Raw genomic sequence first — 21,515 nt, 5'->3', positions numbered from 1 at the left:
TCCTAATTCCTTTCTCATTTTCTCTTCTTCCTCAGAAGATATCGCATACCTATATCTTATGGATTATTATTACAGATTCACAGATAGGAACCGGTACTCGCTCCACGAGGGCCTACGTTCCTAAATCTGTCCTAGCCTCTCTTCTATTCCAGAAGCCATCCCATACACAGTTATTGTGAGTTCTATTTCAGACTGCCTTTAGAAACCAGTACTCGCCTGTGGCTCCTGTTCCTGTATACTGAAGACTCTCTGTTGCATATAGAAAACACTGCAGAGATCTACAATCGTGAGTGTATCATCTATCACTGGTTATGCCCAGCATACCCTGTCTACTCACTACCTATAGTCTCTCCTTACAGCTCAGCAACTCAGAGATCGTTGTTCCAGTATCAGAGGGACTTCAGCCCTGCCGGGCATATCAACTCACTACTGCCACCTCTGGTGGTTCTACTTCCAGTCTAATAAAGAACTATCTGTGTTTGTCTCAATACTCCAGCCTAGCCGGTGGTCCCTCTCAGGATCTCCACTTGAGGGCGCTGTCAACTGCCATCGGCCCAGGGATTCACTATTTCTACTAAGTGTTATTACTACACTAATAAGAGCGGTATCATCATCTACCACTCTGTGGGAGCCAACCCACATCAGACCATCACTCCTCTCTTTGCGGAAGCTGATCCATATCAGATAGCTATCTCCCCGTGGGAATCATACAGGTTGCTGGTTCATCTTTCTACAGGAACAAAGCATAACAGTTGCTACTCCTTCCCTCTGGAAGAGCAGAGCACTAACAGATTGCTACTCCTTAGCAAGATCCGTAACAAAGTGCTACTTCGCCCCCTGGCGGGATGATTGCTTACAGATTGTTAACTCCTCCTTCTACGGGAGTATCCAGCATCCAGATTCATAGCAGATTACTAACTCCTCCCCCTCTGGGGGAGCAGATCTATAACAGATTGCTAACTCCTCCCCTCTGGGGAGCTGGTCTCTAACAGATTGCCTCCCATAGAGATATAAATACCTATCTAGGCACGCCCCTTTTCCCATCGCATGTAATATTTACCGCATTTTGATAAATCCAGGCCTTAGATAGTTCATCCCTCCTCTTTGAAGCTGCCAGAGTGTTATCATGAGCCTCTCCCATAGGCACTGTCACACCAGCATTACATAATAACAAAGCTGCCTCCATTACAGACTTCACCTGTTACGTTCGTGCCTACTCTATGCCCTCGCTCCACCCTCTCTACCTCTGTGGCGACTCCCTCCGGGTCTGTAGGACAGCTTGCGGCCACGGCAGCTTCCTGCCGCGTTTCTCCGGCATCTCCAAGCTGGCTTGACGCTACGGATCCGCCATGTTCCTGATGATGTAAGGGCGCGTGCGCGCGCTCCAGACTTTGTACCAGCAAGGGTGCGAACCTTGGGGGCATCCCCCCGTAGTGACGTCATCCATTTTTTACTTTAAAAGGTCTTTGTTTGCTAACCTCTAATGAGTTAGCAAGGACACGAATCATACTTCTTGGTTACGATTCGCCAAGCTACTCTGCTTTCAAACTTTTTTTTTTTTTAATTCTTTATTTATTGTTTCAATAATAACAACAGTAAATACATTAACACATGATTGTCCAGCAGGCTGTGAAATTATAACTGAGTTACACACACAGTCACTTTCCTATCATCAATCAATAATATCATAAGGTAATTTAGAAGTGGTAGCCATTTATAATTGAACGAGTGCTTAAGGAGAACTAGGCATATTTAGATCCTCTCATACATTCTATACCGGTCATTAATTTTCAAGAAGGTTTTTCAAATCACCTGGATCTAAAAAAGAATAATTACAATCATTCAGCTTTACATTGCATTTACATGGATATATCAATCTAAACTACCTCCTTTTTCTAATACTTGCTCTCGATATCGAAGAAAGTCCTTCCTACGGGTCTGTGTAATTTTGATAAGGTCAGGAAAAATCCAAACCTTTTGGCCATAAAACATAGTAGTTCTATTCCGGAAAAAAGACCTCATGATGTTATCTTTATCTGTTGAAAAAGCTAACTGGACCAACAATGTTCCCCTTGTCTTTACATCTAACTCATCCTGTGATTTCTGAAGTAAGTCTGATAGATCTAAAGATGTATTAACCTTCTCCAATGTTTTATTATTCATTTCCTCCAGTTCTTGTCTTGTCTCCTTTTTCTTACTCCCTAGATAAAACGCTCTTACTATTACTGGTAAACAGTTCTCTGGTATTTTCAATATTTGTAGTAAATAATTTCTAAATAATTCTATGGGATTTAATTTCCTTATAATTGGAAAATTATTAACTCTTATATTTAGTGATCTAACCATATTTTCCAGTTTTTCTAACCTTTTACTTACTTCTCCACTCTCACCAATCTGTTCACATTGAACTTTTTCTACCTGAGTAATCCTTTTCTCCATTTTATCTACTACCTCTTTCTGTTTATCTAACTCAGCCGCATTTACTACAGAAGAATTAGAAGTTTTCAATACTACCTCTGTCAACTTATTTATTGATGAATCCAGTTTCACTAGACAATTCCAAAGACTTTCCATTGTTATATTATTTGGTTTAGGAAGTAAAATATTAGATTTTATAACCACTTCTACATTCTGATTACCATTTTTTGATATATTGGTAATTTTAGGTGTACTTGAGTCAATAGGCAACTCAGTTGGACTTTGTATCAAACTCAGATGTTCTTTCTCTTTTGATTTATATTCTATTCCATGCAAATCGTTAAGCTGATTATCGCTTACTCCTTGTATCTCCAAGTGGCTTTCTAAGCCTTCCTGATTTACCCCTGGTTTTTCTTGGGCTTCTTGGCCCCTTCTCCCAGGAGGAGATGGTGGAACGGGTGCCCCAGGGCTTAAAGATATTTCACTGACCTGAGGAGAGGCACCTCGTTCTAGTGACTCTCCTACAGCAGTCTGCCCTATTGGGGAATTTAGGGGATCTAGCCACTCCAGTACTGTTTTCTGTTTAGCTTCTATTGATGCCACCTCAGTGGAAGGCCTTAATCTAGCCTTCCTCTTTGTGTGTGGCATCCTGTCTGGAAATATATTTTAAAAAGTACTGGAGTTAATAATGCTCTACTAAAAAAGAAAAAAAAATAAACTTATAGTTATCACTTCTATGAAACCAAGGAAGAGAGGGAAGAACAAAAATCAACATTAACAATTTCTATCAAGTCCCAACTTTCCAGTATATCAGCGAATCCCAGCGAAGGCCTGGCGAAGCCCGGCTAAGCCCTGCTTAGCCGCGCGCCCCTTAATCGCGCGCGCGGCTTCTGCTGCGCGCCGCAGTTCTGTGGAAATTTGGGTCCGAGGCCGGGTCCCGCCTCCTCAGGCACCGCCCCCCTCAGACAGGAAACACAGGCGGAGATGTAATCAAGCCGTCGGGGCAAGGCTCACTCACCCCCGGTATCCGCTCCTGGTTGGTAAGGCAATATTAGCAAAGCTCTCCTCCCGGCTCGAGATTGAAGCAGCTCTGTGGAAATTTAAGTCCGAGACTGGGTCCCGCCTCCTCAGGCACCGCCCCCCTCAGACAGGAAACACAGGCGGAGATGTAATCAAGCCGTCGGGGCAAGGCTCACTCACCCCCGGTATCCGCTCCTGGTTGGTAAGGCAATATTAGCAAAGCTCTCCTCCCGGCTCGAGATTGAAGCAGCTCTGTGGAAATTTAAGTCCGAGGCCGGGTCCCGCCTCCTCAGGCACCGCCCCCCTCAGACAGAAAACACAGGCGGAGATGTAATCAAGCCGTCGGGGCAAGGCTCACTCACCCCCGGTATCCGCTCCTGGTTGGTAAGGCAATATTAGCAAAGCTCTCCTCCCGGCTCCACTCTGCTTTCAAACTTACCAGGAGTACCCACTCCACAGGGGCTCTGCTCTCTCTTCTTGATTTCAGATTGCCAAGAAAGGATCCGGTACTCGCTCCTCGAGGGCCTACATCCCTGAATACTCAGAAGACTCCTCATTGCCTGGAAGCGATCGCAGACGTGAACACAGTAAGTTCTATTTTAGATAGGAATCGGTACTCGCTCCTCGAAGGCCTACATTCCTATAGCTCTGAAGACTCCCTTCTGTCCAAGATGTTATCGCAGATACGGAGATTGTGAGTTATATTGGCAAGATTGCAGATAGGAACCGGTACTCACTCCACGAGGGCTCATGTTCCTAGAATCCTTTACAGACTCTCTTCTACTCTAGAAGCCATTTCATTTACAGCTATTGTGAGTTCTTATTCCAGACTGTTTATAGGAACCAGTGCTCGCCTACGGCTCCTGTTCCTGAATATACTGAAGACTCTCTGTGGCATAGAGACCATTGCCAACATCTACTATTGTGAGTGTACCATCTTGTATCCAGTATACCCTGTCTACTCACTACTTCTAGTCTCTCTCTACAGCTCAGCAACCCAGAGATTATATTCAAGTATCAGAAGACTTCAGCCCTGCCAGATACATCGACTCACTACTGCCACCACTGGTAGTTCAACTTCCAGTCTAATAAAGATCTATCTGTGTGTTGTCTATACTCCAGCCTAGCCGGTGGTCCCTCTCAGGATTTCCTCCTGGGGTGCTGTCATCTGCCATCGGCCCAGGGATTCACCAATTCTACTACGAGTGGTATCCTACAGATTGCCACTCTGTGGGAGTCAACCCACTACAGACCATTAGCTCCGCCTACGGAGTATTATAAAATTGCTGGCTCCTCCCCTTGGAGGAGCAGCATTGAACATCACCTTGGCTGCTTTGCCTTGAATGGAGAAATATAGCCCACAGGGGAAAAACCATCGATACTTAATTTCTTCTCTTTTTAGTACTGCTATTATTCCTTTAAATTCCTGTCGCTTCCTTATGGTGGTTGCCGAGATATCTTGAAAAACCTCCACTTTTTGATCCTTCCAAGAAATAGGCTCTATTTTGAGCTCGCTGGACCACCTTTTCTTTTACTGAAAAGTTATGGAAATAGGCCATGTCCCATGGCAAGTTGCCCCGCTGCACTCCCAAAGCTCTATGTACCCTGTCAAGCTTAATAAGGGGCCCTTCCTTCACAGCTTCATCTGTACCCAGAATCGCAGAGCATATGTTGTTAATGATCTGAAAGCACTCCACATATTCATATGTTTCTTGCATTCCTCTAAAGTGCAGGTTAGAATGCCAAGACCTATTCTCTAGGTCTTCTAATTTCTTTTCAAGTTCCCCAGCCACTTTAGAGAATCCAGCCACCTCCTCACTCCATACAGCCAATTTCATAGTCTGTTCTTCCACTTGGGCCTCCATTTCTTCCACCCTTCTGCCCAAGTCAACCACCACCTCTCAAAGCTCCAAGACCACTGCCCTGAATTCTGCCGTAATCACTTCCATGTCTTGCTGCAATTCTGCAAACTATTGTTTAAAATCTGCACGCAATGGCACAGTCATCCTCCCAATCCAGTGCGGCACCTCCGGGATTGTGGCCTACTTTGGATGCCACGCTTGAGTCATCATCTCCTGCTTCCAGGCCTGCAGTTCTCATCACTTCTTGATTAGTAAAGGAAAGAGCAAGTTTGCTTACCGTAAACGGTGTTTTTCGTAGATAGCAGATGAATTAGCCATGCTGTCTGGGTACGTCTTCCATGCCACTAGGTGGCGGAGCTCTCTAAGTCTCTCAAAGTCTTTCAGCTAGGTGCTCCCTCCTGTATCTTGACAGGATTTTCTCAGTCTCCTCAGTCAGTATCAAAGCGAGTTAGGTATACTAGAACTGTCCGAGGAGGCGGCGGGTCAGCATGACTAATTCATCTGCTATCTACGGAAAACACCGTTTACGGTAAGCAAACTTGCTCTTTTCACTTAGATAAGCAGCTGAATTAGTCATGCTGTCTGGGAGTCCCCAGCTGACATATTGAGCAGGTAATGTGTAATAATTGTTTTTTTTGTTTTTTGTTTGCTCAATACATGGAAACATAGCGGACAGTTCCTATGAAGGCTGTAATTATATGGAATCTGTGCTCTTCTGAAGGATAGTCCGCACCACTAGGGCATCATTCGCTGTTTGTTTATCTAAACAATAGTGGGATGTGAAGGTGTGAAGCGAGGACCATGTCGCCGCTTTACATATGTCTATGATAGGAACTTGATGTAGAGAGGCGATCGAGGCTGCCATGGCACACACCTGATGCACCTTAGGTGTTTCAGATAAAGTCTGCGACCTTTGTTGATAACAAAACTGTGTACAGTTCAATATCCATGTGGATAGGGCCGGCGGAAGCACTAGGCGAACTAGGCGGTCGCCTAGGGCGCCAGCTTCCCGGGGGCGGCACTGCCCCGGTAAAATTAAGAGAGCCGCTGCCGGCAGCCCGCCCCAAAAGACCCATCTGACCTCCCCCAGCGGTTCGCGTGCTCCCGGTCTCTCCCGCTGCTCTTTCTTCCCTGCTGCCATTGCCGCTGGGCTATCAGCACGTTCAAGCCCAGCGGGAACGGCAGCAGTGCAAAAAAAAAAAAAAAAAGCTGTGGCATCCGCGGCTGCCCTTTTCTTCCTCCCGCCCCCCCCTGACCCGGAACAGGAAGTGATGCGCGGGAAGGAGAAAGAGCGGTGCCGCATGAAAAAAATAGCGGCGACAGCAGCATCGGCCCCCGAGCAATTGAAGCAGCCGGTAATCGGGAAAGGAGTCAGCAGCAGGAGCCTCCCGCGGCCGATGGGAGTCTTCCTTTTTGGCCTGCGGGGGCTGGAGGAGGAGGCTGTTGCAGCTACCATTTGTGCTGGGGGGGGGGGAGGAGGAAGTGAGTGAGAGAAAGAGAGAGAAGCAGCCAGCCTGCCTGTGTGTGATTGAGAGAATGTGTGTGTGATTGAGAGCCTGTGTGTAAGTGAGAGAATGTATTTGATCGAGAGCATGTGTGTGTGATTGAGAGAAACTGGTCAGAGAGCTGATGTATGTGTATATGTGAGAGACAATGAAAGTGACTGCTCAAGGAGATGACTGATGTGTGAGAGTGTGAGACAGTCAGGGATGTGACTGATGTGTGTGTGTGTGTGTGTGTGTGTGTGTGTGTGAAAGAGAGAAAAAGCATGGAAGTGAGAACTCTGGGTATGTGAGAAAGCATGGGAGTAAGAAGCCTGGTGTTGTGGGGGTGTATGTGAAAGAAAGCATTGGAGTGAGAAGCCTGATTATGTGAGAGAGAGCATGGGAGTGGGAAGCCTGTGTGTGTGTGCATGTATGAGAGAGAGACTGGTTGGTAAGGTGACGGTGTGACTGGTGTGTATGTGTATGTGAATGTGAGAGAGAGAGAATGTGATTCAGGGAATGAGAAGCCTGTGCACCTGGAGAGCGAGCATGGAAATGAGAGAGAGACTGGTGTATGTGTGTGTGTGTGTGTAACAGAGAGAAAGTGATTATGGGAATGAGAAGTCTGTGCATGTGAAGAGAGTGAGCATGGGAGTGAGAACCTGGGTGTGTGTGAGACACAGCATGGGAGGGAGAAGCCTGTATATGTAAGACAGAACAGGTGACTGGTGTGTGTTTGTGTGTATGTGAGAGAGAGAAAGAAAGTGATTATGGGAATGAGAAGCCTGTGCATGTGAAGAGTGAGCATGGGAGTGAGAAAGCTGGGAGTGTGTGGGATACAGCATGGGAGTGAGAAGCCTGTATATCTGAAAGAGAACATGGGAGTGGGAAGCCTGTGTGTGTGTATGCATGAGAGAGATCAGGTGACTGATGTGTGTGTTTGTGTATGTGTGTGAGAGAAAGAAAGTGATTATGGGAATGAGAAGCCTGTGCATGTGGAGAGAACAAGCATGAGAGTGAGAGACTGGTGAGTGTGTGTGAGAAAGAGAAAGTGATTATGAGAGTGAGAAGCCCGTATATGTAAGTGGAATACAGGAGTGGGAAGCCTGTGTGTGTGTATAGCATGAGAGAAACTGTTCAGGAAGGTGACTGGTGTGTTTGTCAAAGACTGTTTGGGAGATGATTGGTGTGTGAGAGACAGAAACTGGTCATGGGGGCATGACTGGTATGGTGTGTGTGTGAGAGAGACATGGGCCTTAAGGAAGAGGACCATGAGTATAGAGCTTAGCCACTACTGCTGCTTCTGGTGTGTACTACAGCCTGCATGGAAGAGGAGTAAGAGAGCTGCTGGAGGGGGTAAGTAAAGATGGCTTTTTAAGTTTATTTTTCTTGATTGACTGCCATTTTAATTATTTAATATTATGTGATGTGTCTGCTTTTTTTGTTTGAGCAACAAGTATAGCTTTGGTTTATGTTTATTTTATTTATGTTTATTTATTTATTTTTAAAAGTTTCTATAACGTCGATAAGACAAATCATCTCAATGGTTTACATGGCATAAAAATGTCAAATAAGTGTTCTGTTATAAATACAGACTTCGTTATTTTCATTAATGCACAATGTAAGTTAATTGTGTGTGGAGGCGGGGGGGGGGGGGGGGGGGGGGGGGCGGCATAGCTGACGTTTCGCCTAGGGCGCCTAATACCCTTGCACTGGCCCTGCATGTGGATAAAGTTCGTTTTGTCACAGGACACCCTGGAGTGAAAGAAATAGTTGTGAAGGTCGATTGGGTGAAAGCGTGCATTTTTTGTAGTACGCTAGTGCACGTTTGCAATCTAAAGTGTGTAATTTCTTCTCATTAGCGTTAGCATGAGGTTTAGGATGGAATGTAGGCAAGGTGATGGTCTGGTTAATGTGGAAACTGGAGATCCCCTTTGGTAGAAACTTAGGGTGAGTGCATAAGGTCACCTTGTCATGGTGAAATTGAAGATAAGGAGGGTAGTGAACTAAGGCTTGCAATTCACTGACTCTCCTTGCAGAAGTTAAAGCAACCAGAAAAAACACCTTCCAGGAAAGGTAGTGCAGGTGACAAGTTTCTAAGGGTTCAAAGGGCGAAAGCACCAACTGTTCGAGAACTGTATTAATGTCCCACAGTACCGGTGGTTTGTGTACAGGTGGACAGAGGTGTAATACAGCTTTTATAAACCTGGATACTAAGGTATGACATGAAATAGGCTCGCCATCTAGAGGGGTATGATAAGCAACTATAGCGCTTAAATGAACTCGTAGCGAGGACGTAGCAAGTCCTTTGCTATACAGTAGATGGAGATATGAAAGAAGCCATTCAGGTGGGCAAGTTAATGGGTCGATACCTAGTGATGTACACCAAGAAGTGTAGCATATCCACTTTCTCTGGTAATTCAGTCTGGTTGATAGTTTTCTAGAGGACAGTAGTATGTCCTGAAGAGTAGGAGAAATGTTTAGACACTGGTAAGTGATCCTTTCAATCTCCACGCCATGAGGTGTAGTGAGGAGTGTAGAGGATATAGCAGTGTTCCCTTGTCCTGGGTGAGAAGTTGTGGACTGTCGCCCAAGGGGAATCGGGCTGTGGATTGATAGTCGTAGTAGGTAACTGTACCATGGTTGACGAGGCCATGCTGGTGCAATTAGGATTAGATCCGCTTGATCCTCGATGCATCTCTGAAGTGTTCGAGAGATGAGTGGTATCGGGGGGAATGCAGGGAGTAGGTCTTTTGACCAATCGATGAGAAAGGCGTCTGGGGTGAGCCTGAGGGGGCTTGGGTAAACCAAGCAAAATTTCTCTAGTTTCCTGTTGTTTTCTGTTGCAAATAGGTCAACTGTAGGGAGACCCCATGTCCCGAAAAGTTCCTGAGTCGCCTCTGGATTCAGTTCCCATTCGTGTGGGTGAAAAATTCTGCTGAGTTTGTCCGCTCTGGAATTGTGTATCCCTGGCAGATAAGTTGCCTGTAGTGAGATGGATCTTTGATGAGCCCATTCTAGCATTTGCACTGCTTCCTTGCAGAGGTTCCAAGAACCAGAACCTCCTTCTTTGTTTATATAAAACATGGTCACTTGGTTGTCTGTGTGCACCATGATTATTTTCCCTTGTAAGGAATCTTCAAAGGCTCGAAGGGCGCTTTTTACTGCCCTGAGCTCCAGAAGGTTGATATGAAATGTCCGCTCGAATGGGGTCCATAGACCTTGTGTCTGTAACGTTTGCAGATGAGCTCCCCATCCTGTGGGAGATGCATCCATAGTGAGTATCACTTGATGTCGAAGGGGTCTCGGTGGTGAACCCAAGGTAAGTGTTTGTGGGAGTAACCACCATTGTAGGTCCCGTTTCATGCTGGTGGTCAAGGAAACGGGTGTGGACAATGGCTGTAGATATTGAGTCCATTGAAGTTTGAGACCCCATTGTAGGCAGCGCATATGCAGGCGTGTGTGTGGAACCACATAAATGGCTGCCGCCATGTGCCCCAGAACAGTGAGCACTTGACGAGCTGGTACTGTCGCACTGTGAAGTAGTGTCGTAGAGATTGTAGAGAGAGCTAGTGCTCTCGGGTGAGGTAGGAAAGCCTCGTCTTGGATCATATCAATGTAGGCTCCTTTGAATTGTAAAGTTTGAGTGGGCTCCAGTTTCGACTTCTCGTAGTTGATGAGGAGTCCTAGGTTAGCCAGGCAAGAAATCGTTTTGAGAAGATTGTCTCATAGTAGTCTTGGATTGGATGCTACTAGGAGCCAATCGTCCAGGTAGGGAAAGATTTGCACTTTCTGACGAAGAAGGTGCACCGCCGCCATGCGTTTGGTGAAAACTCTGGGGGCCGAAGCCAGGCCGAATGGAAGAACTTTGTACTGGAAATTTTGATTGTCCACCTGGAAAGAAGGTCTTGAACGAGTAGATGTGACTCGGTTATTTACACTTTCGAATAATAGAAGGACTAGGGGGCATTCCATGAAGTTAGCAAGTAGCACATTTAAGACTAATCGGAGAAAATTCTTTTTCACTCAACGCACAATAAATCTCTGGAATTTGTTGCCAGAGGATGTGGTTAGTGCAGTTAGTGTAGCTGGGTTCAAAAAAGGTTTGGATAAGTTCTTGGAAGAGAAGTCCATTAACTGCTATTAATCAAGTTTACTTAGGGAATAGTCACTGCTATTAATTGCATCAGTAGCATGGGATCTTCTAGGTGTTTGGGTAATTGCCAGGTTCTTGTGGCCTGGTTTGGCCTCTGTTGGAAACAGGATGCTGGGCTTGATGGACCCTTGGTCTGACCCAGCATGGCAATTTCTTATGTTCTTATGTTCTTATGTTCTTAACACCAGGAACTGGGGTGCATTGGTATGTCAGCATAAGCATCTTTCAAGTCCAGTGAGCACATCCAATCTGCGGGTTGAAGGAATGGAAGAATGGATTTGAGAGAAGTCATTTTGAACTTCTCCTTGTGTAAGTGTTGAGGGAACATAGGTCCAGAATCAGGCGTAAACCTCCTGTTTTCTTGGGAATTAGGAAATATTGGGAATAGAAGCCCTGATGAAATTCCTGGGGAGGTAGTTTCTGGATGCACTGATTTTGTAAAAGAAGTTGGATTTCTTATAGGATATGTTCCTTCTGAGTTATGAACTTCTGAGGAACCCAGTGTGGAAGGGTTGGGAGGGGTGAGAAATCGAGGACATAGCCCTTCTGTATTATTAATAAAACCCATTGATCCGAAGTAATGTGATTCCAGGCTGGAAGATAGTTGGACAACCTTCCTCCGACTGGTGATGACTGTGGCATTGTTATTTTTAAACACTCGACTGGGCTTTTGCCGGTTGAGAATCGGATCGTTGCCGTGGTTGCCTAGGATTTCTAGTACGCTGGCGTGCAGGCTGCTGTTGATACGTCTGTTGCCTTGATGGTTGATTGTACTGAGCCCTATAATAAGTGTAAGGTCTAAAGGTCTTATAAGAAGACCTATGATAAGAAGTCGAGACAGCATACTGAAGTCGTGAAGGATGTAGACGTTGCAGCGATGTTAAGGCAAGAACTGCTGTTTTTTGCTCCTTGAGTTTTGTTACAGTATCAGTGAACTGATCTCCAAACATATTGTCTGGATGACATGGTAAATTAGCCAATTTGTCGAGGACATCATCCCTTATGGCACTAGATCGCAACCATGCGAGGCGTCTGGCTGCTAAGGCATTTGCTGAAGTCTTAGATCAAACATCAAAACCTTTGTAGATGGATCTCAGTAAATGCTGCTTATCTTCCTCAAGGTTATAGTATTGAGGAGGTAAGGAAGTATCTGCTGAGGATTGCTGAAGATGTGGTTGCAATGCTTGCAGACTCTCGAAAAGATATTGTGTTATGCAAAACTGGTGGTTTTGAATGCAGCCATTGAGCATCACAGAGGAATATGCCTTCTTTGCGAAGTCATCCAATAACTTATTATCTTTAGTCAGCGGTGTTTTGGAGTGAATTCTGGATTTGCGAGCCTTTTGCATCACCGACTCAACTACCACTGACTGGTGTGGAAGTTGAACAGTGGTATAGCAAGGAGAATCCTTCATTCTGTATTTCAGGTCAACTTTACGAGATGTTGGAGGAACTGTCAAGGGAGTAGCCCAAGACTTCTCAAGTAAAGCTGTCAATGCAGTGTGTTGTGGAAGGGCCACTGGTTCAGATGGCATGTCCAAGATTTTGAGGATACCCAGCATCTATTAACGAGGATCTGGTATCTTCTTGGTCTGTATATTGAGTAATTGACCCACTTTGTCTATGAACTGAGAATAGGTAAGGTCCTCTGGTGGTGATGAAGGCTCTGGAGGTATCTCATCTGGGTCAGACGGGTAACCTGTGGGTGAATCTGAAGAGGGATCCTCCGAGGGAGGCACTGGGGAGATTGGGACATCCCGTGGCGTTAGAGGAATCTTAGATGGTTGTACCGGATCTGCTTGTGGTATAGACGGAAGCAGTTTCAGTGGTAACTGAGATTGCTCTGTTGACTGTAGAAATTGAGTCAGAAGAGTAGCAATCTGAGAAATAGTTTGGTTTGCTAAGCCCGACGTAGACTGATCTTGTAAGTGTCTGATGTGGGGTGGAAAAGCGGGTGGAAGAGGCTTCTTGGTTGGTGAAGGAGGATTATCCGAACCTTTGGAGTCAATGGAAATATGAGACAGTGCCCCAGGTGAAGATGGGGACTCGTCTGACATAGAAAGTGGAGATGTAGGTTGAGCGCTACTTATCTCCTGTGTTGGCGAAGCTTCTCTGCGTCTTTTGTGACCTGAGTGATGCTTCTTAGGGTGTTTCTGCGTCAAATGCATCAATGTAGAATCAAATGTGTCGAGCAAAGGCATCTGCATCGGTAACATTACATTTTCCTGCATCGATGCAGCAGTACGTCGGTGCTTCAATGTCAATGCTTCGATCTCGACGCATGCATCGGTGAAGCATGCGGCGCGATGCCTCCGACACATCTCCCGTGCTCTGAGCCGATTTTCGGCTGGCGCTTAGCGGATGGTGTCCTGACCTGTGGGGTGTCGACTGAAGAGGCCCTCTTCTTCAAAGGGGACTTTTTCTTCAACGTTGGAGCTGGAACTGATCTGACAAAGACTTCTGAAGAGGCATAAGAGCCCGAAGTTCTGGATCTCAGCTCATGATGTTCTCTCTGCCTCCGGCCCTGAAGGGACATTTTCTTGCAGTCCTCACAAGTCGACTGGTCGTGGATCCCGAGGCAGAAGTGGCAAGAGATGTGGCTATCTGTAGCCAACATTAACTTACCACAGGAACAAAATTTAAAGCCTGGACGAGGCTTTTCTGGTTTGGATGTTAAGATGTTTTTACCTGAGGTAATCATTTCTTTTAACTTTTAACTTTTAACTTTTAAAGACGTTTTTCCTTACAGAATATAATTTTCTCTGGAGAAAGAGCGCCGCGTGCCCTAACAGTCTTGCTGAAAAAAACTGACTGAGGAGACTGAGGTAATCCTGTCAAGATACCCAGACAGCATGGCTAATTCAGCTGCTTATCTACGTGAAAAACTGCTTTAGATGGGTCTGCTTTTTTTTCTGCGCCATCACTGACCACTAACAGCGCATCTCACACCAAAACATTTTGGCTTATAGGGGCTTTTAATGCACTGATTGCATCTGATAGCTTTCTGGGGCAGGAGCTCGGGATTCAAGCTGCCATCTTCACCAGGTGAAGTCACTTTCTCACCTGTTACATTTTTTAAATATTTTGTGGACCTTGGGGAGTACGGGGTGATCAGCTACTTTTTTTGGCTATGTTATTAGGATATAGCCAGTTAAGATAAAATGCTGTTTGGGAACACGGTCCCAGATAACTTCAACCCTGTTCTTGGTCATGATCAGATTTAGCCAAATAACTTATTCAGCTATGTGAACTCTGCTCCGGAATGCCTCCAATGTATCTGGATACATTTTATTTGGTTAATAACTTAGCCAGATAAAATTTATAGGAAAATTAGTTTCTTACCTGATAATTTTCGTTCCTGTAGTACCAAGGATCAGTCCAGGACACCTGGATTGTGACTTTGCACCAGTAGATGGAGACAGATCAAAACTTGTCGGACTGAGCCATATATGACCCTGTGCCAGTCACAGCCCCTCAGTCATACGTAATGTCAAAGTAGAAATCCAACCAGGAAAACCACAACTAGCTAGAAAAAATCGCTACTTGAACCGAAATAATTCCAAACCCCTTCGGGAACCGGGAGAGCCAAACAAGCGGTCAGATTAGCTAACAACGATGAGCGGACTCTCCGTTACTTTAGCGTGGCACTGCGGGCGGGATCCTGGACTGATCCTTGGTACTACAGGAACGAAAATTATCAGGTAAGAAACTAATTTTCCTTTCCCTGTACGTACCAGGATCAGTCCAGGACACCTGGGATGTACCAGAGCCAACTTAACGAGGGTGGGAAGTAGAGAGTCCCGATCGGAGTACCCTCTCTCCAAACCCCCAGGCCTCTGCAGCCCGGACATCCAATCGGTAATGCCTGATAAAGGTATGCAACGACTTCCAGGTAGCCGCCCTACAAATCTCTTGAGGCGACACCTGAGAAGCTTCCGCCCAAGACGCAGCTTGAGATCGAGTCGAGTGAGCCCGAAGACCCACGGGAAGCGGTTTTCCCCGCACCAAGTACGTCGAACCAATGGCCTCCTTGAGCCAACGGGCGATCGTCATGCGGGACGCTGCAGCCCCTTTCTTTGGACCAGAGAACAAAACAAACAGATGATCGGTTACCCGAAATGGATTAGTAACCTCCAGGTAGCGAAGGAGGGATCTCCGCACATCAAGCTTCCTCAGTTCCCTCGACGTTGGATCGGAGGACTCCCCGACCGCAAAAGCGGGCAGCTCAACTGACTGATTTACGTGAAAAGACGACACGACTTTAGGTAAAAAGGAAGGAACAGTCCGCAAGGAAACTCCTGAATCGGAAATACGCAAGAACGGTTCCCTACAGGACAGCGCCTGCAATTCCGAAACACGCCGTGCCGAGGAAATCGCCACCAGGAATACCGCCTTCAACGTGAGATCCTTAACAGTTGCGCGCTTCAAGGGCTCGAACGGCACCGCGCATAAGGCGGAGAGGACCCAATTGAGGTTCCAAGATGGACAGGGGGGCCGCAATGGAGGACGGAGATGTTTAGCCCCCCGAAGAAAACGGGAGATATCCGGGTGAAGAGCCAGGGAGGTTCCCCGGACCTTACCTCGCAAACAACCAAGCGCCGCCACTTGGACCCGTAGAGAACTGCACGCTAAGCTTTTGGCCAGACCGGCCTGGAGAAACGCCAGAATATCGGATACAGAAGCGGAAGTGGGATCCAAACCACGCTTCACGCACCAATCCTCAAAGACCACCCAGACCCGGACATAAGCCAGGGACGTAGACTGCTTCCTGGACCTCAGCAGCGTGGCTATCACAGCATCTGGGTAACCTTTTCTCTTCAACCGATTCCTCTCAAAAGCCATGCCGCGAGACAGAAGTGATCCGCATCCTCCAAACAGACTGGGCCCTGATGTAGGAGCCCCGCGAACCCCTGGAGACGAAGGGGCGCCGCCACCGACAACTGGATGAGGTCTGCGAACCACGGATGGCGCGGCCACTCCGGTGCCACCATGATCACATTGGACGGGTGCAATTTTATGCGCCGCAGAATCTTTCCGATCATCGGCCATGGGGGAAACACGTACAGCAGCACATCCGTCGGCCAGGGAAGCACTAACGCGTCGACGCCTTCTGCTCCCCTTTCTCGACGCCGACTGTAAAATCTCGGGGCCTTCGCGTTGTGCCACGTGGCCATCAGATCCACGTGGGGCATTCCCCACTTCTTGCAAATGAAGCGGAACGCTTCGTCCGCCAGCTCCCACTCCCCGGGATCCAGGTGATGACGGCTGAGAAAATCCGCCTGGACGTTGTCGATTCCGGCAATGTGAGACGCTGCGACGTTGCTTAGATGTTTCTCCGCCCAGGTCATCAAGAGCTGCGCCTCCTCCGCCACCAGTGGACTTCTCGTCCCGCCTTGGCGATTGATGTAGGCCACGGTGGTTGCGTTGTCCGACAACACTCGGACCGCCTGTCCTTGCACCAGCGGTAGGAAGGCTTGCAGTGCCAGACGGATCGCTCTGGTCTCTAGTCGGTTGATAGACCACTGGGCTTGCGACGATGTCCATAGGCCCTGAACCGACTTTCCTAGGCAAACCGCTCCCCAACCGGAGAGACTGGCATCCGTGGTTACCACCGTCCAATTGGGCACCAGAAGGGACACACCACAGGACAGATGACTGGAATCCAGCCACCAGAGCAGGCTGGATCTCGCCTGGCCCGCGAGTGGAAGCGGTAGGTGGAACTCCTCCGAAACCGGCTTCCAGCAGGATAGTAAGGAAGACTGCAATGGCCGCAGATGAGCGAACACCCAGGGAACCAACACGAGCGTTGAGGCCATAGAACCCAAAATCGTCAGGTAATCGCAGACCCGCGGGTGGCGGAGAGACAATAACTGCCTCACTTGAGCTTGCAGCTTGCATATCCGTTCGTGAGATAGGAACACCTTGCCCTGTTTCGTGTCGAATACGGCTCCCAGATATTCCAAGGTCTGTGTGGGCGTCAGTTGACTCTTGTTGAAGTTGACTACCCAGCCTAGGGATTGCAAAAGCTGTAGGACCCTGGCCACTGCCAGCCAACACTGACCCTCGGACTTTGCCCGAATCAACCAATCGTCCAGGTAAGGATGAACCAGAAGGCCTTCGCGGCGTAGCTGCGCCGCTACCACTACCATCACTTTCGTGAATGTACGAGGAGCCGTCGCGAGACCAAACGGTAGCGCCCGAAACTGGTAATGCCTTCCCAGGATGCAGAACCTTAGAAATCACTGGAACGATGGCTGAATGCCCACGTGAAGGTACGCTTCCGTGAGATCTAGGGAGGCCAGGAATTCGCCTGGGCGCACCGAGGCGATCACCGAACGAATTGTCTCCATTTTGAAATGAGGAACGCGAAGGCATCTGTTTACCCCTTTTAGATCCAGTATTGGTCTTGACGTGCCGTCTTTCTTGGGAACTATGAAGTAAATGGAGTAATGTCCCTTGCCGTGCTGACCGGCAGGGATGGGTGAAATGGCTCCCAAGCTTTCCAAGCGTCGGATGGTTTCTAGCACCACTGCCCTCTTCTTGGGGGCCTTGCAGGGCGAGACCAGGAACTTGTCCACTGGGATGCGAGCAAAATCTAACGCGTAGCCGTGTCTTATCACGTTGAGGACCCACTGGTCCGACGTCACGCTGGCCCATTCCTCGAAAAATAACGTTAAACGCGCCCCGACATTTGGAATGACGTGCTGAGGCTGTGGCGAGGGATGGGCCAGCCACGTTTCATTGCGAAGCCTTAGACCCCGTGCCCGACGGGGCTCCTCCTTGTCTACCGAAACGTTTCCCCCGAAAGGACTGCTGCCACTGAGGGGTTCGGGAGGAAGACGACCTATACGAGGGGCCGGTGGACCTTTGAGGACGCGATTTCCTGGGCCCACGAAAGCGGGACCTGGCAGGAAACGAGGACCGCGTCCTGGATCTGTCCTCGGGCAGCTTAAAAGCCCTATTCTCTCCCAGAGAAATCATTAAATCATCCAACTCCTTGCCAAACAACAACTTCCCCTTGAATGGCAATGCCCCGAGGTGAGCCTTGGAAGAGCCATCCGCCGCCCAGTTGCGCAGCCACAGGAGGTGGCGCGCCGACACAGCCGCCACCATGGACCTAGCTGACGTGCGCAGCAGATCGTGAAGGGCATCTGCCCCATACGCTATTGCCGCCTCCAACCTGTCTGCCTGAGATGCCTCTTCCGTAGACAGGCCCGCATTCGCTTGAAGAACCTGGGCCCAGCGCAGGCTAGCTCGCATAGAGAAGTTAGTGCAGATGGCAGCCCGCACGCCCAGGCGGACACCTCAAAGATCTTCTTAAGCTGCACTTCCAGCTTCCTATCCTGTATGTCCCCGAGAGCCGTCGCTCCCGTGACCGGGATGGTAGACCTCTTCGTCACCGCGGAAACCGCGGAATCCACCTTTGGAAGTTTGAGAAGCTCCAGCGCCTCCTCCGGCAGCGGGTAAAGCTTGTCCATGGCCTTGCTGACCTTCAATCCTAGCTCCGGCGTATCCCATTCCTGGAACAGGATATCTGTCGAATAAAAGTGAAACGGAAAGGCAACTGCCGGCCCCGTGAGACCTAACAGAACCGGATCCATGTTGGCCTCTTGACGGACCACCACCGGCGGGGCCTCTATTCCCAGCTCCTGCAGAATGGCCGGAATGAGTGGGGACAGTTCCTCTCTGCGGAACAGCCGGACCACCTTGGGGTCATCCCCTTCCACGGCCTGTGCTCCTTTTCCCGCGCTGGGCTGGGCGGAACCGTCCGCCGCCGCCTCCTCGGCCCCCTTCAGGGGCTCCTCGGGGAAATCCATATCATCCACAGAGGAAGACTCTGAATCAGACTCCTGCGGGACGCCACGTGGAGGCCGCTTTCCTCGAGACGGCTCCTGGACGACCTCCGCAGCCTCCTTAGCTTTCCTTTTCCTTGGTGGGGCCTTGCGGGATCCCCCCACAGAGCCTCCCCCTCGGCTGCGCTTGCATTTAAGCACTTTGCGCAGCAAGAGCGCAAAATCAGCTGAAAAAGATCCGGAATCTGAGGAATCGTCACCGGAGTCCCCCGGGGACCTAAGCCCCTCCGGGGCGACCCCTCCCGCTGCACCCCGCTGCGGGGAAAGTGCGGGAGGCAAAGCTGAATCCACCGCCGCATCCCGCGCGATTTCGCGGCCGGTGGCCAAAACGGCCACCACACCCGCGTTGAGCGGGAAAAGCTCTTGGGGCCTATCAGCCGAGCCCCCACCGCGCGGCAGCGACCACGCAAACCTGGATCGGGTCCCCTGAGGTGCCCCGGACGACCCCTCTCCGCCCGGGACGCAGGCCGTACAGAGGCTCTCCCGCGAAAGGCGCGCGCGCGCCGAGCCGCAGGCCCGACAGGAAGAACCACGCGGCATGCCGGCGATCGCGGTGAAAATAAAGAGAGAGACGCGACCAAAATTGAAAACAAACTCGGCGACCTCCCTCCTACCCGCAGTGCCTTCCCTCGAGAGAAAACGGAGCGGCGACGCAAGGTAACGGGGAGCCGGCAGCAACAAACAAAACAAACCAGAAAACTTTTTTTTTTTTTTTTTACTAACCCTTGCCGCTGTCCTCGGTCCTGGAGCCCTGTTCCTGCAGGGGTGAGTGAACCGGGCTCCCCGGTGTCACCCCTGCCGCTGCTACTAGAAAATCCGGGTCCTCGACTCTAGTAGCGGCCTCGACCAGGGGGGGATGGTCCCCTCAGAACCTCACAACCCCCCTGGGAGGCAGTGCGGCCGGGACTTCACTCTCCAATCAAAAAAAAACAAACCCAATTTGGAAGAAATCTCAAACTAGGCCTACCTAACAATACTGAAAACTCCTAAAAGAAAAACAACTAACCCTGACTGACTACCAGAACCAGGGCAGGCATGGGCTGTGACTGCACCTGCACCATCTACTGGAGACAGAGTAAGACTGAGGGGCTGTGACTGGCACCGGGTCATATATTTCCCTATTATATATGTGTTTGATCCATTTTTACTTATTCCCCTTCATAAGTTAAGTTCTAATGTTGTCCTGTTATTATCTGTTCTGTTCCTTGTTACAATTGGTTCCAATTACCATGTAAAGCTCGGTTAGCTATAATTTTGTTTTAATGTAAACCGATGAGATGTTCCCAACGTTCATCGGTATATAAATCCTCTAAATAAATATATGGCTCAGTCCGACAAGTTTTGCTCTGTCTCCATCTACTGGTGCGGAGTCACAACCCAGGTGTCCTGGACTGATCCTGGTACGTACAGGGAACCAGTAAGTGGCAAGGTGGAGAAATCTCAGGCTTTATCTGAATAACTCAAAAGTTATCCAGATAAACCCTTGGGAATATCAGTCTCTTAATGTACACTTATACGTATTTTAAAGGGTTTAGCACAACATATATTCTTCCTGACATGGACCAACACATTGTTTAATGCCATGAGCAGGCAAACTTTAAAAAAAATAAAGTTTCACTGAGCCCAAAGGGATAGTGCAAAGTGATTTTTAATTGGTCAACTGAACAGATATGACTTCAAAATCTTCCCTAGAATGGACCATACACTCGCATTTTGACACAAATGTAGGCAGGCTGCTTCCATATTTTGTTTAATGCACTTTTTGTACTCATTTGACTTTTCTAAATTTTCTACCATTTGATACAAAATGTTCTATGATTTAAAAACTACCTGCCATTGCTGGAGATGAACAAAATGTATGTGACAGCATATGCCGTGAGTTATCCATTCCTCCATGGATAAGGTACACTCCAGAGTTAAAATTATCTGGCTACTTCCTATATCCACAGCAATACCTACCATACCATGAGAAGGAATGGCTGCAGAAGTAGATACCGTGGTGGTCACCTGAGGCCCACTGCCCTGAGAATCAAAATAAGAAGCTCCACTGCTTGGGGCATATATTTGAGCTTCTGTGTTATAGGAATAGGTTGCATGTCTGTGAAAAGAAAACAAAATTCATTTCAGTATAGATTACACAAGAAACTAGTCAGGCCTTATTCAGAGATAAAACAGAATAATTGCTTATTTGTTTGGTTGCTTTGAGAAAATAGTATCTGAACAGCTCCTCCAAGTTCTAGAACTTTTAAAATTTCTCACCACTAGGTGGTGTGAGATGGTTGGTTTTCAGCTCTTTTCATAATCCCTTTTGACAGAAGGTAGATAATCTGCCTTTGTCTTTTACCCTTTTATCATCTATGGACAGCAACAATTACAGCTAAATAGTTACTCTCTCTCCAAAGACAAGAATTCTAGCTAACTAAAGCTTAACTGCAAACCATGCTGCAGCTTGCAAACAGAAAAAGTCAATATAACAGATCTGGGTGCTTTATAATTTAAAAATATATATATATTTCAAAGGGAGCTGCAATCTGCAGCCACCCTACTATCAGGCCGATACAGTAAAAGTCGCGGCCGGCGCACACACAGGCCACTCTCCTGTGCATGCGATTTAGTATTCAAATGAGGGCCCGTGGTAAAAAGAGGCGCTAGGGACACTAGCGCATCTCGAGTGCCTCTTTTTTTGACAGGAGTGGCGGCTGTCAGCGAGTTTGACAGTCGC

The 21,515-nt window shown here is 48.1% G+C and overlaps 1 protein-coding gene across 1 annotated transcript in view; it reads right to left on the bottom strand.

The window, feature by feature from the left end:
• The window catches only part of ACSBG2 (acyl-CoA synthetase bubblegum family member 2), a 355,967-nt gene that overhangs the window by 264,852 nt on the left and 69,600 nt on the right, over positions 1-21,515 (bottom strand). The window contains exon 2 of the mRNA XM_029610908.1: positions 20,753-20,891. The gene's annotated coding sequence lies outside the window, so the exon portion shown is untranslated. The remainder of the gene's footprint in view (positions 1-20,752; positions 20,892-21,515) is intronic.

The sequence above is a fragment of the Rhinatrema bivittatum genome, chromosome 8 (genome assembly GCF_901001135.1).
Source record: "Rhinatrema bivittatum chromosome 8, aRhiBiv1.1, whole genome shotgun sequence".
NCBI lineage: Eukaryota > Metazoa > Chordata > Amphibia > Gymnophiona > Rhinatrematidae > Rhinatrema > Rhinatrema bivittatum.
Note: the sequence above shows the minus strand (reverse complement) of the source record. Positions and strands in the feature narration are given on the sequence as shown.